Below are 11,542 nucleotides of genomic sequence, written 5' to 3'. Positions count from 1 at the left end.
CCATCTTCCTCTACTTTATATGTGGGACACTTGCCACAGCATGGCTCGATGAGCAGTGCATAGGTCTGCACCCAGGATCCCAACTGGCAAACCCCGGGGCCACTGAAGCAGAATGTGTGAACTTAACTGCCACCCCACCAGGCCGGCCCCATAGATATTCTCTTTTTTTCCATTTAGCTTTCCTTCTTTTCCTCTGTCCTTCCTTCCTTCATTCAACAAGCCTTTGTTAAATACTTACTATTTGCCAGCATCAACAGATTCAGCAGCCCCGATTCCACCCACTCCTCCAGAGCTTTATCACCCTTCTCCATCACCACATTTCTCATTCTCATTCAGGCCTCTCTCCTACCTCACCAGATTCTTGTAATAACCTCCTAAATGGTCACTTGCCACAACTTTCTAAGTATGGATCTTATCGTGTCCTTTTCCGACTAAGAAACCCTTGATGGCTTCCTACTGCCTAATAAATTGAGTACAGACTCCTTTTTGTGGCGTTCAAATCCCCAGTCACTCTGGCTTCTGACTTTTCTTCATCTATCAACTTGTAGGACTGCCATTTCTCTCATGCCCTTTGCTGGATTCCAAAGTAAATACCATCCCACCAAGCCTATTTCTTCCTTCTCAACTCCACCTGCCAGTGTATGGTTGCAGTTCGCATGTTACCTTTGATCCCAGTCACATTACCTTCTATGGCCTAAGTAATAGTTAACGGTGATACTAGGTGTTCGCTTTATCTATATTAGCTCCTTTAATCCTTACCACAAGATGGTGAAGTAGGTGATTTAGTATCTCCATATTACAGATGAGGGAACTGAGGCTTGAGACATATTGGCAATATAGGATGATATAGAGATATATCGCAAAATTATCTCCTCTCAGACCAGAGTCTCACCTTGGCTTTTGGACCAGGAACTTGTCCAAGGTTACATAGCTAATAAGAAATGTAGCAAAAATTTGAGCCCAGACTGTGTGATTTCAAAGCCTGATTGTTTGATCACAGTCTGCTCTCCAACGAGGCTGTGAATGCCTGAGTTAAGATATTGACTTACTTGTTTCTAAATTCCTACACAGCAAAGCAAGTTGACTGATTGAAAGAGTGAAAACTGAGTGAGGGAAAGTTTGAGTTGATGCAGAGTTCTGGAAAACCTCAGAGAGGTGGAAGAAAGGGTTAAGAGGATAGATAGCCCATTGTTGACCTTGGCAGTGTTTCAGTGGCATGACACTTTGGCGTGTGAGCAAGAACTCTGGAGCAAACCTACATTAGACTTCTCATATTTGTCTTAGCTTGTCAGCATTATGTGGTTAAAAAGGAAAGATTTGAATCCTCTGGAGAAAGATTGTTTTTGACCTGCTCTCTGCTGGTCCTCTGCCGAACTGTATTGTCACTCCACACGCCACAAACCTCTGCAGGCCTTGCTTGCAGCAAGCCCAGAGGACTCCAGGGACACCATATATCCTTGTGGACTTGCTTAATTTCTCATCCTAAGAGAGGCGGAAAGGTGGACTGCTGAGGACCCCTCCCTTCTTCCCCCAATGTGTCTTTTATGAGACCTGAAAATTGGCAAAGTGACCTTGAGAAAGCTGAAGGAAGAATTGAGAAAAAGAGAAAACAATTGCTTTTCTTTGTACAGGAGCTAAAACAGAAATTGCCTTAATATTAACAATGCACAGAACTTTATCAGCTGCCAGGAATGGATAGGTTGCCTTCTGTTTCGTGAGAAATATTCAAGATAAATAACTTAAATAATATAAAAGTGAAAAAAATTTTAAAAAGCTTCCAAATGGGGAAACATACATTTGAGCCAGGCCTTTAAAATGTGCCTATGAACCATTGTTGGACTCGACCCTGGGGAATCCACAGAGGAGAGGAAATTTATATGAGAAAAAAGAAGAGAATGTGCCTTTTTCATGGAATGACATCAAGAGAATTAAATAGATTATTCTAACTGAGTCCTATTTTATTATAGAAGATGGTAAGTAATTTATCTATGTTATGGGCGTATTGTTAGAAATTCATCAAACAAATTGTACTATAGATATTCTTTTAACCTTTTCATGTTTAAAGAATGAAGGTATTCCATTCTAGTTCCTTAAAGAAGGTCCTACAAAGTATCATATATGTTACCAATTCCGTTTGAAAAGAATTACTTTGAAAGAAAGAGTAATTGTATAAAGAACTACAGACTTTTAACATAAATGACTGCAATGTGGTGGGTGACGGAGGGAGCAGAGGAGTGGAAGGCATGAGTGATGGCGGTGTTCTGAAGTGAGAGAGTGGAAAAGCCAATAAAATTATCTTTAGTTATATTCAAAAATATTTTAAAGTTAATTCCTGTATTCAAACTAATAACAACCAACCAACCAAACCCTACCAGCACCTTATAAGGTTGAGCGTCACTCTTTTTGATTGGGAGACAGAATAGCATAGTGATTAAGAAAGTAGGCTTGGAATCAGCCTAGACTTACCAAATCATTATTTGGTTAGACAGTCCTTAAAAGAAATATCTAGTCTTCAAGATTTTTTTCCTTCATCGCAAGATGGCCTCTGGTTGTTTGATAGATGGTGCTGGTGGTGGGGTTGCTGTGTGCTCATGCTGCGCTCTGCATGCACACCCTTATTTCATCCATAACTTTATCGGGGGTGGGCTTTTATGATCCTCACTTAACAGTTTAGGTGTCAAAATATGTGCAAAACAGGTTCATATGTTCTATAAAGCATTCTGAGAGAAACTGAAGACCCAAATAAATGGAGCAGTGACTATGTTCATGGATTGGAAGACTTAATATTGTTAAGATGCCAGTTCTCCCCAAACTGCTCTATAGATACAACGCAGTGCTAATCAAAATACCAGCAGGGCTTTTTTGGGGTAGAAATTTTAAAAACTTATCCTAAACCTTGTGTGGAAAATCAAAGAACTTAGAGCAGTCTCAACAAATTTAAAAAAAAGAACAGCAATGCTAGAACTCTTATATTACTCAATTCTAAGACTTATTATAAAGCTGTAATAATCAAAACAATACAGTAATGGCATAAAATAGACATATAGATCATTGGAACAGACTACAGATCCAGAAATAGACACATAATTATACAGTCAGTAGATTTTTGACAAAGTCGTCAAGGCAATCAATGAGAAAAGAAAAATATTTTCAATGAATGGTGTGAGACAATTGGACAGCTGTGTATAAAAAAATTAACTTCGACCTTACCTCACTGTAGGCACAGAAATTAACTAGAAATTCATCATTGACCTGAATGTAACTGTGTAAGAAAACATGAGATATTCTCAGTAGTCTCAAGTGTGGCAAAGATTTTACGGGATGACACAAAAAGCTTGAAATTAAAAGAAAAAATTCTTAAATTGTACTTCATAAAAGTTTGAAACTTTTGCTCTTCATGAGATACTTATGAAAATGAAAAGACACACATTGACTTAAGATAAAACACTTGGAAAACATAAATCTGACAAAGGATTTTAAAAATATATATAAGTAATTTTACATCTCAATAAGAAAACAAATTACCCAATATAAAAACAGATAAAAATTTCAACAGACACTTTACTAAGTAAGATATACAGATGATGAATAAGCACATGGAAAGACTCTCAACATCTTAGTTATTAAAAGAATTATAATTAAAACCATGAGACACCACTACAAACCCAGTAGAATGTCTCAATTTAAAAGGACTCCTCAAACAATTGTTTTTGAAAATGAGAAGTACCTAGAATTCTTCCAAACCACTAGTGAGGATGTAAAATGGTACAACCACTTTGGAAAACATTTTAACTGTTTCTTAAAAAGCTCAACATAAATCTACCAAATTACCCAGCTATTCCACTCCTAGGTATTTACCCAAGAGAAATGAAAGCACTTGTCCACATATAGACTTCACAAAACCTTATTTGTAATAAGAACAAACTGGAATTAACCAAAGCGTCCTTCACAGAGTGAACAGATGAATAAATTATGGTATACCCACACAATGAAATAATACTCAGCAATAAATAGCAATGAACTATTGATACATGCAACATAGATGAATCTCAAATTATGTTTATTGAAAGAAACCAGACAAAAAAAGATATGTTTTGTCTTTATGATTCCATTTATGTAGAATTGTAGAAAATACAAACTAATCTATAGTGACATAAAACAGACAGTGTGGTTGCCTTTGGATTGTGGTGGGGTGAGGTAGGGAGGAACAGATTTTAAGGAGCAAGAGGAAAACTTTTGTGTGTAATGTGTATGTTCATGATCTTGATCGTGGCAATGGTTTCACAGTCGTATACATGTCACACTTATCAAGTTACACATTTGAAACATGTGAAGTTTATTGAAGCTCAATTACTCCTAAATCAAGCTTTAAAGTTTTGAAAAAATTAGAAGGAAATTGTTCATTATAATTTTGGCAAAGGCCTATTTTCTGAGTCTTTAAAAAATGAACTTGATTTTACATAATTAATATAATATTAATAAGTTTTCTGTCTTTTTTTCTTTAACACTACAAGATATTCCTGGTATCCTTATAAATTCTTTATAAACATTCACATTGAAAGACTCATACTGTGGTAAACTGTATTAGTCACTGTGCTGACACTGACATCAGTCTTGGCCATGGACTTGCTCTAATCAATGAAATACGACTGAAAGTGACATGTTGTTTTGAGAAGATTTAAAAGCATGCTGTCTTTCTATGCTTTCATCAGCAACACGTTGTTTTGATTATGGGCATTTAACAATATGTTTAATATCTGGTAGTCCTTGTCCTAATCAGGCTGAAAATGTTTGTGCTGCTGGGCTGAAGTTTGACAAATCGGATGCCTTTCTACCTGAAATGGGAAAAGGCAAAGACATGGCTTTTCAATCTTTTCATTCCTTTCTGCTCTCTCTTCTTCTCCTCCTTCCTTCCTTTCGATGAACATTTATTACATACCTATTATGTTCCAGGCACTGTACTTGGAATAAATACAAAATGGTGAGAAGAAGACATGGTCCTAGCTCTCATGGAGCTTTCAGCCTACTGAGGGAAATGAAAAACACACCAGCAGTTTGATGAGTTGGGATAAATGTGTTTACCCATGTGAACACCAACCAATCAAGACACAGAACATTTCCATCGCCCCAGAAAGTGTTTCCCGCCACCTTCCAGTCAACCCTCATTCCACATAAGTAACAAATGCTCTGATTTCTATCGTTATAGATTAGTTTTATCTGTTCTTAAACATTGTATGAATGGATGTATTCTCCGACATTATCTTCTAGTCTAGCAGTGTTGTGTTCTTTCCCTTAAGCTAGTGGGCCAGCCTGTATGTCACCAGAAGCAACAAGCCCTGTCGCTGCCTCTTTCTGCTTCACTCTATCTCCCCCTAGACTCCAGCTCTACCCACAGAGGAAGAGGCCAAATATCTATGTGCCCTTCCCAAGCCTCTGGGCCAAAGTCCTGCTGCTTGTCTCTCTGCCTCAGCCTGGCTAAACCGGACCCTCTTAGACTGGGAACTGTGCTCTGAGTGCAGGTTGTCAGATCCCAAGTGCAATAGGAAATGTACGGAAGGTTTTGAATACTTACCTATACCTACAGGGAGAGAGAAGCAGATGCCACTTGAAAGAGGCTGATTAGAGAACATGTTTGCCAACAGTGTACCTGATTGGCATCTGCAGCTTGGCAGCCAGACCATCTGTTTTGGTTAATGCAGCCTCAAGTGCAGCGCATAATGAAGTTGGGGTCAGGACTGTTTTGTGAGAGTCTGTGGCTTATGTGTGCTGCTTCCAGCTAGGTGAACAGTTGGGGGGCACTGCCAGGACCAGGAGGGCAGGCGAAACTTCTCTGCCAAAATGTGTCAGGAAAAAAAAGAATAGTGTGCTCTATTTGTGTCTCTCTAGGGGGATCCTAAGTATGGAGGGAATGCAGAGCTGGAGCAGTGTACGGACAGAGAGGGATGGCAAGCAGTGTGAGATTTAGTCATTCAAAGTAGATGGTTTGTACCCCAAGCAGGAAGGAGCTCTGAAAACAAGAGAAAAATCAAGATGGACTGACAGGAAAAAATGGAGATAGAGACATAAAGATTTATGACTCTGGTAACGATTTGGCATTTATACAATGGAGACTCCCCCACCCCAACCCACTTCCAGCTCACGTGTGGTAGCTTTGTTTAGAGTGCACTAAAATAGTGCACTTTTGTGTAAATATAATCAAAGTACCTATGGATTTTATGACGATTCCCTCTTGTCCTTGTACCTCCTGAAATCCTGCCCTTGTGCCAAAGTCCACACAAGATTCCTGGTGCATTTGGACAATCTCTCTACTCAAGCTTGGCTACAGCTTTAAAGCAGAAGATTGACAAATTGCATGTTGCTCTTGCCTTTATGCAATATATTATGTAACATATGCCTATATCAAATTTTACACAACTTAGAAACACCCCAGAAGGTCGCTGTTTGATAATACAGAAGTATTTCTCCACAGTTCTTAATATTTAACCTGTTTGACCAACATAAAATACTCACCCCATCCATAATATTATTTGAAGTTTATAAATCAGTTAGATATAGTAACTAAAAACAAAGCCAAGCCAAGCCAACTTGAGTGTCCATTCTCAAACTGCATCCTTGTGTTTTTGGTATGTTATTCTGAGTGGACGCCCCCGCACCCACTCCCAGGTGGCCTAGCAGCTCCCATCTTGAGACTCAATGGATTAATAAGTAAGGTATCCAGTGACAGGAATGCTTTTTACAATTTATTTTTTAGGATTTCACACTAGGTTAAGTCTCCATATTTATTCTTTACTGTTTTAATAAATATACTATTTTGTTAGAAAACTATATTCTGAATATGCACAGCTTAAATCTTTTTCTTAAAGTATGTGTTTCTTGTTCAGAATAATCATGGCTGGAGGAGGTTTACCCTATTGAAATCAAAATATCCAAGGTCCCCTGAATACTCCCTCCAGCAGCAGATTTCAATACCTTATGAAGTGACCTGAATGTATGGCATGGTTACAGAATGGCTCCCTGGCTCCTCCCTATTATAGCCTTGTGAACACCTGCCTTTTCATACATTGCACGTTGATATCCACTGTCTTTTGTTGAAATTCAAACTTTGGCCCTTAGCTGATAAGCATTTTGAGCTGTCACGTGGTTGGCCATCTTTGTTTTGCAGTGTTTCTGCAGTTATCTGGATATTTCAATGCCTTTTGCCCTTATTTTATAAAAATAAGTGTATACTAGGAGAAATGAAAGTGTCTACACCAGCATTAAACAGCACAGTACTTATGAACTCAACCTAATTGAGATCATCATTAGATGAGCTGAAGCAGTGACTTTTTACCCTCAATTAGATGCTTAATGAATTAAGCTGGCTGACTATATTAATTATGAAGAAAAGGAACGAAATTAAAATTTAGAAATATGTGAAATGTTGGAAATACATGTTGAAGATTGTTTCTAAAAGGCAAGGTATTAACATTTTTATGTTTTAATTCCATGGGAATAACTCAAACACACACACAGACACACACAAGTTCTTCTTTTTGACTTCCAAAAGTCGCTTTTTAAATATATTTAAGGACGCATTCCATAACAGTGATGGAAATTGCTTGTATATCTTATTCTTTAAAAGGGAGTTGAAAAAACCACAACCTAATTTGTATGCTTGGTATAGGGCATCATTTTCATGACACATTATAAACAAATAGATGATGTCACCACTATTTTTTCCCCATGTCAAAAGTGATAATATTCAATGTATTTAGCAACTGATAGAGACATGTCAGTGCTGTTGGTCCTATTGATTTGGAGAGAAGAAACCTCTTGAGATGAAACTATGGTATATTTTGCAAAACTCCTTAAAGCCACAATACAATTATTGCATTCAGTAATTGCTCAGTAAAAGCTGTAAAAGGATGCTAAGATAGTCTTGTGTCTGGATCTTTACCACGTGAGAATATTTCAAGTAAATTCTATCCTATAGGAATTGATGATTTCTTATCTAGTCTCTATAAATATCATTGTGGCTATAAAACTTGAAATGATTCTCTTCCCTTTGCATAATTTGGCTCATTTAAGGGATTGGTGGCTTCCTCTTTTTCTGAGGTTCTAGACTTACTTCCTCTTACTTTCTATTACCATAGACTCTTGCGTGTTCCTCAAGTCCTGGGCTCTTAGCTCTTTCTAATCATAATATTGATACTGATGATTGATTTCAAACTCTAATCATGTTTCTGATTTGTAGAAGGTATGGGAAGACTGTGACCGTGACATTGACTAGACGGAAGTTTAGTTACCAAAAATAACTTATCAAATGGGAATACTAACTATGATGGTTAATTTTATGTGTCAACCTGACTGGGCTTCAAGGTGCCCAGACATCTGGTCAAATATTATTCCAGGTGTTTCTGTGAAGGAGGCTTTTTTGGATGAGTTTAACACTTAAATCAAAAGGCTGAGTAAACCAGATTGCCCTCCCTAATGTGGTGGGCCTTATTAAATCAGTTGAAGGCCTGAATAGAAATAAAGGTGGACTGTCCCCCAAATAAAAGGGAATTTTCTCTTGCCCCACTGCCTTGAGCTGGATCATCAGTTTTGTTCTGCCTTCAGACTGGTATTGAAACATAGGTTCTTCTTGGGTCTCAAGCCTGCTGGCCTTTGGACTGGACTACACCACTGGCTCTCCTTCTCTAGCTGACTGCAGCTCTTGTAACTTCTAGCCTTCATATTTGTTTGAGGCAATTCCTTATAATCAATCTCTTTATATATATTATATATCCTATTGATTCTGTTTCTCTGGAGAATGCTAACATACTAACACTGACAGAAATATTTTTTGCTCAGAAACTGTCCACAAATCCACAACTCGAAAACGATGACAATCATTTTGTTTGCATTAGAAATCCTCCCTAAAGTGTGTGATCCCTTCCTCCTGCTACTGCAGCCACTGCTCTGGACATGGCTGAAAACTTGTTTTCAGCCACAAAAAAATAACCTATGAGTCTTCTTCATGTGGAGAAATTCCATGCTTTTATTATGACATCACAGAGGGTGATGCAATGTAAGAACCACAGAAGGGCCGCTGAATTCACTCACTCTCATCTTCAAATCAGAAGGCCACATTCTTTGTCTCTATGAGTGGGGCTGCTGGTCTCCAGGCGGGAGCTGTCCTGGGAGTGATCATGAAGCCCACCTTCTATTGATTTCTCTCCTTGCAGCTGGGATCCCTCAGGTGGCTGTATGACATTAATGCATTACCACATTTTTACCAGAAAAGGAAGCTGGAACTACGTGGGAGAGAGAGACATGTAGACAAGTGGAATTTTCAAGGAGGAGGCTTGAACGCATCAAATTTTAAGGTTTTAAGGATTATGTTCACATTCTTCAAATGTATTGACAAAATGAGGTTTTGTCACCAGTATATGCCCTGAGCTGCTCAAAGTTTCAAAAGTGCTTATCACTGCCTCAAGGTTGTTTCTCAGAGCTGTTTTAGGAAGAGATCCCATGTCAACTGGCCTGAAGTAGACCGAGCCCCACCACAAGAGCAGGGCCTGCGTAGACGGCTCGGGAGAAGACCTAAAGTCACCCTTTCCTTCATTTTAACGCTGAAATCTCCACCCCAGGAGAGGGGCCTAAGCCTTATTCGCATAACATGCTATGTATGTGAGAGCATGTTTTCAGACTGCACCTGCGCAAGCTAATACCCACCTCTACACGTGATAATAAAGTTTCCCTTTTAGATAGTTGTTCATCCAAAGTAAAAGACACCTGCTTCCCCTTGTTCAGGAAGCCATGGCTTTGGAAAAAGATTCCACGTGGTTTCCTTTATTTGCAGCAAATAAATTTTACTTCTTGTGATAACTACTTCTGGTGAAGGTTCTGATTTCAACTAACCAAGAAGCAGACCCACTTTAGTCTGGTAGCAATATCTAGTGTTTTTTTTTTTTTGCTGAGGAAGATTCCCCCTGAGCTAACATCTGTCACCAAACTTCCTCTTTTTGCTTGAGGAAGATTCTCCCTGAGCTAATATCTGTACCAATCTTCCTCTATTTTGTATGTGCATCACTGCCACAGCATGGCTGCTGACGAGTGGCGTAAGTCTGAGCCTGGGAACCAAACATGGACCGCCAAAGCAGACCATGCCAAACTTAAACACTAGGCCACAGGGCTGGCCCCAAACAATGTTTAGTCTTTTTAGCAACATTATTTATGCATTTTGTGTGACTGTTGGGAAAGAATATATTACAGACTCATTAGTAGATATAAAAGAGTATCGTTCTCCAGATTTTTGTCAGACTCAGATACCTCTCACAGTAAATGTTTGTTAAGCTGAATTTTGAAACTTTAGTTTCATCTTTGATTCATCCCTTTCAGTAACTGATTTCAATAGTTATCAGCTGTATTGAGTTTTTTCATCTAAATGACTCCTATATGTATCTTTTTATCTCTTCCATTTGATTCTGTAATGAGTAATGGTGGCTACAGGACTTAAAAATATATCTGGATAAGTAGATCCCGAGGTTAGGATGGTGAGGTCAAAGACCATAATCTGTGTGTGTGTTTTTGGTATTTTCCATATGTGATACTGTGATTTATAACATATGTTTAATCATTGTCCTGATTTTGGCTCACAGCTCACAAAACCCTTGAAATTTCCTGAGTGATAAGAGCAATGCAAGCATCTTTTGTTATAATATTTGGTCTCTTGTCCTCAGTTTTTCAAATTGCTTCAGAGCCATAAAGGTGAAACGGGTATCTTGTTATTCATAGCAGGACCCTTTCCACCACAACTGGGTTTACGTTAACAAGGTGACTTTTGGGAAGCCACTAAGGATGGGGGCTGGTTGCCATGAATAGAATGTTGGAACTTTCAGTCTTCCCACCCCCTCCACCTCTGGGGAGGGGTGAGGGGCTGGAGGTTGAATCAATCGCCAATAGCTAATGATAGAATCAATTGTGCCTACATACTGAAGCCTTCATAAAAACCCAAAAGGACAGGGTTTGGAGAGCTTCCAGGTTGGTGAACATGTGGAGGTGCTGGGACAGTGGCACACCTGGAGAGGGTGTGGAAGCTCTGCACTCTTCCCACACACACCTTGCCCTATGCATCCCTTTTATCTGACTGTTCCTGAGTTACGTCCTTTATAATAAACTGGTGATCTTGTAAGGAAAATGTTTGAATTCTGTGAGCTGCTCTAGCAAGTTAGTCAAACCCAAAGAGGGTGTTGTTGGCAACTTCAGTTTGTAGCTGTTCAGTCAGAAGGGCAGATGATAACCTGGGTTTGTGCCTGGGGTCGGAGGAGCGGGGAGGCACAGTCTTGTGGGATTGAGCCCTTGACCTGTGGAATCTGATGCTATCACCAAGTCCAGTGTCAGAACTGAGTCGAACTGTAGGACACTCAGCTGCTATCAGAGACTTGCTTATTGATGGTGTGGGGAACCGCCCCCCCCACCCCACCACATCGGAAATGGGTGATCAAGACAATTTTACCGTACCACATTGATGAATAGGTGGTTATTGCACAATAAATACTTTAAAAAATTTATTTTAGAG

The 11,542-nt window shown here is 39.1% G+C and overlaps 1 long non-coding RNA gene across 1 annotated transcript in view; it reads left to right on the top strand.

Moving 5' to 3' along the window:
- The first annotated feature begins 1,391 nt into the window (after positions 1-1,391).
- Positions 1,392-11,542, top strand: part of LOC139041224 (uncharacterized) — a 69,141-nt gene continuing 58,990 nt past the window's right edge. The window contains exon 1 of the long non-coding RNA XR_011496050.1: positions 1,392-1,973. This is a non-coding gene — a long non-coding RNA (uncharacterized lncRNA). The remainder of the gene's footprint in view (positions 1,974-11,542) is intronic.

The sequence above is a fragment of the Equus asinus genome, chromosome 20 (assembly GCF_041296235.1).
Source record: "Equus asinus isolate D_3611 breed Donkey chromosome 20, EquAss-T2T_v2, whole genome shotgun sequence".
NCBI lineage: Eukaryota > Metazoa > Chordata > Mammalia > Perissodactyla > Equidae > Equus > Equus asinus.
Note: the sequence above shows the minus strand (reverse complement) of the source record. Positions and strands in the feature narration are given on the sequence as shown.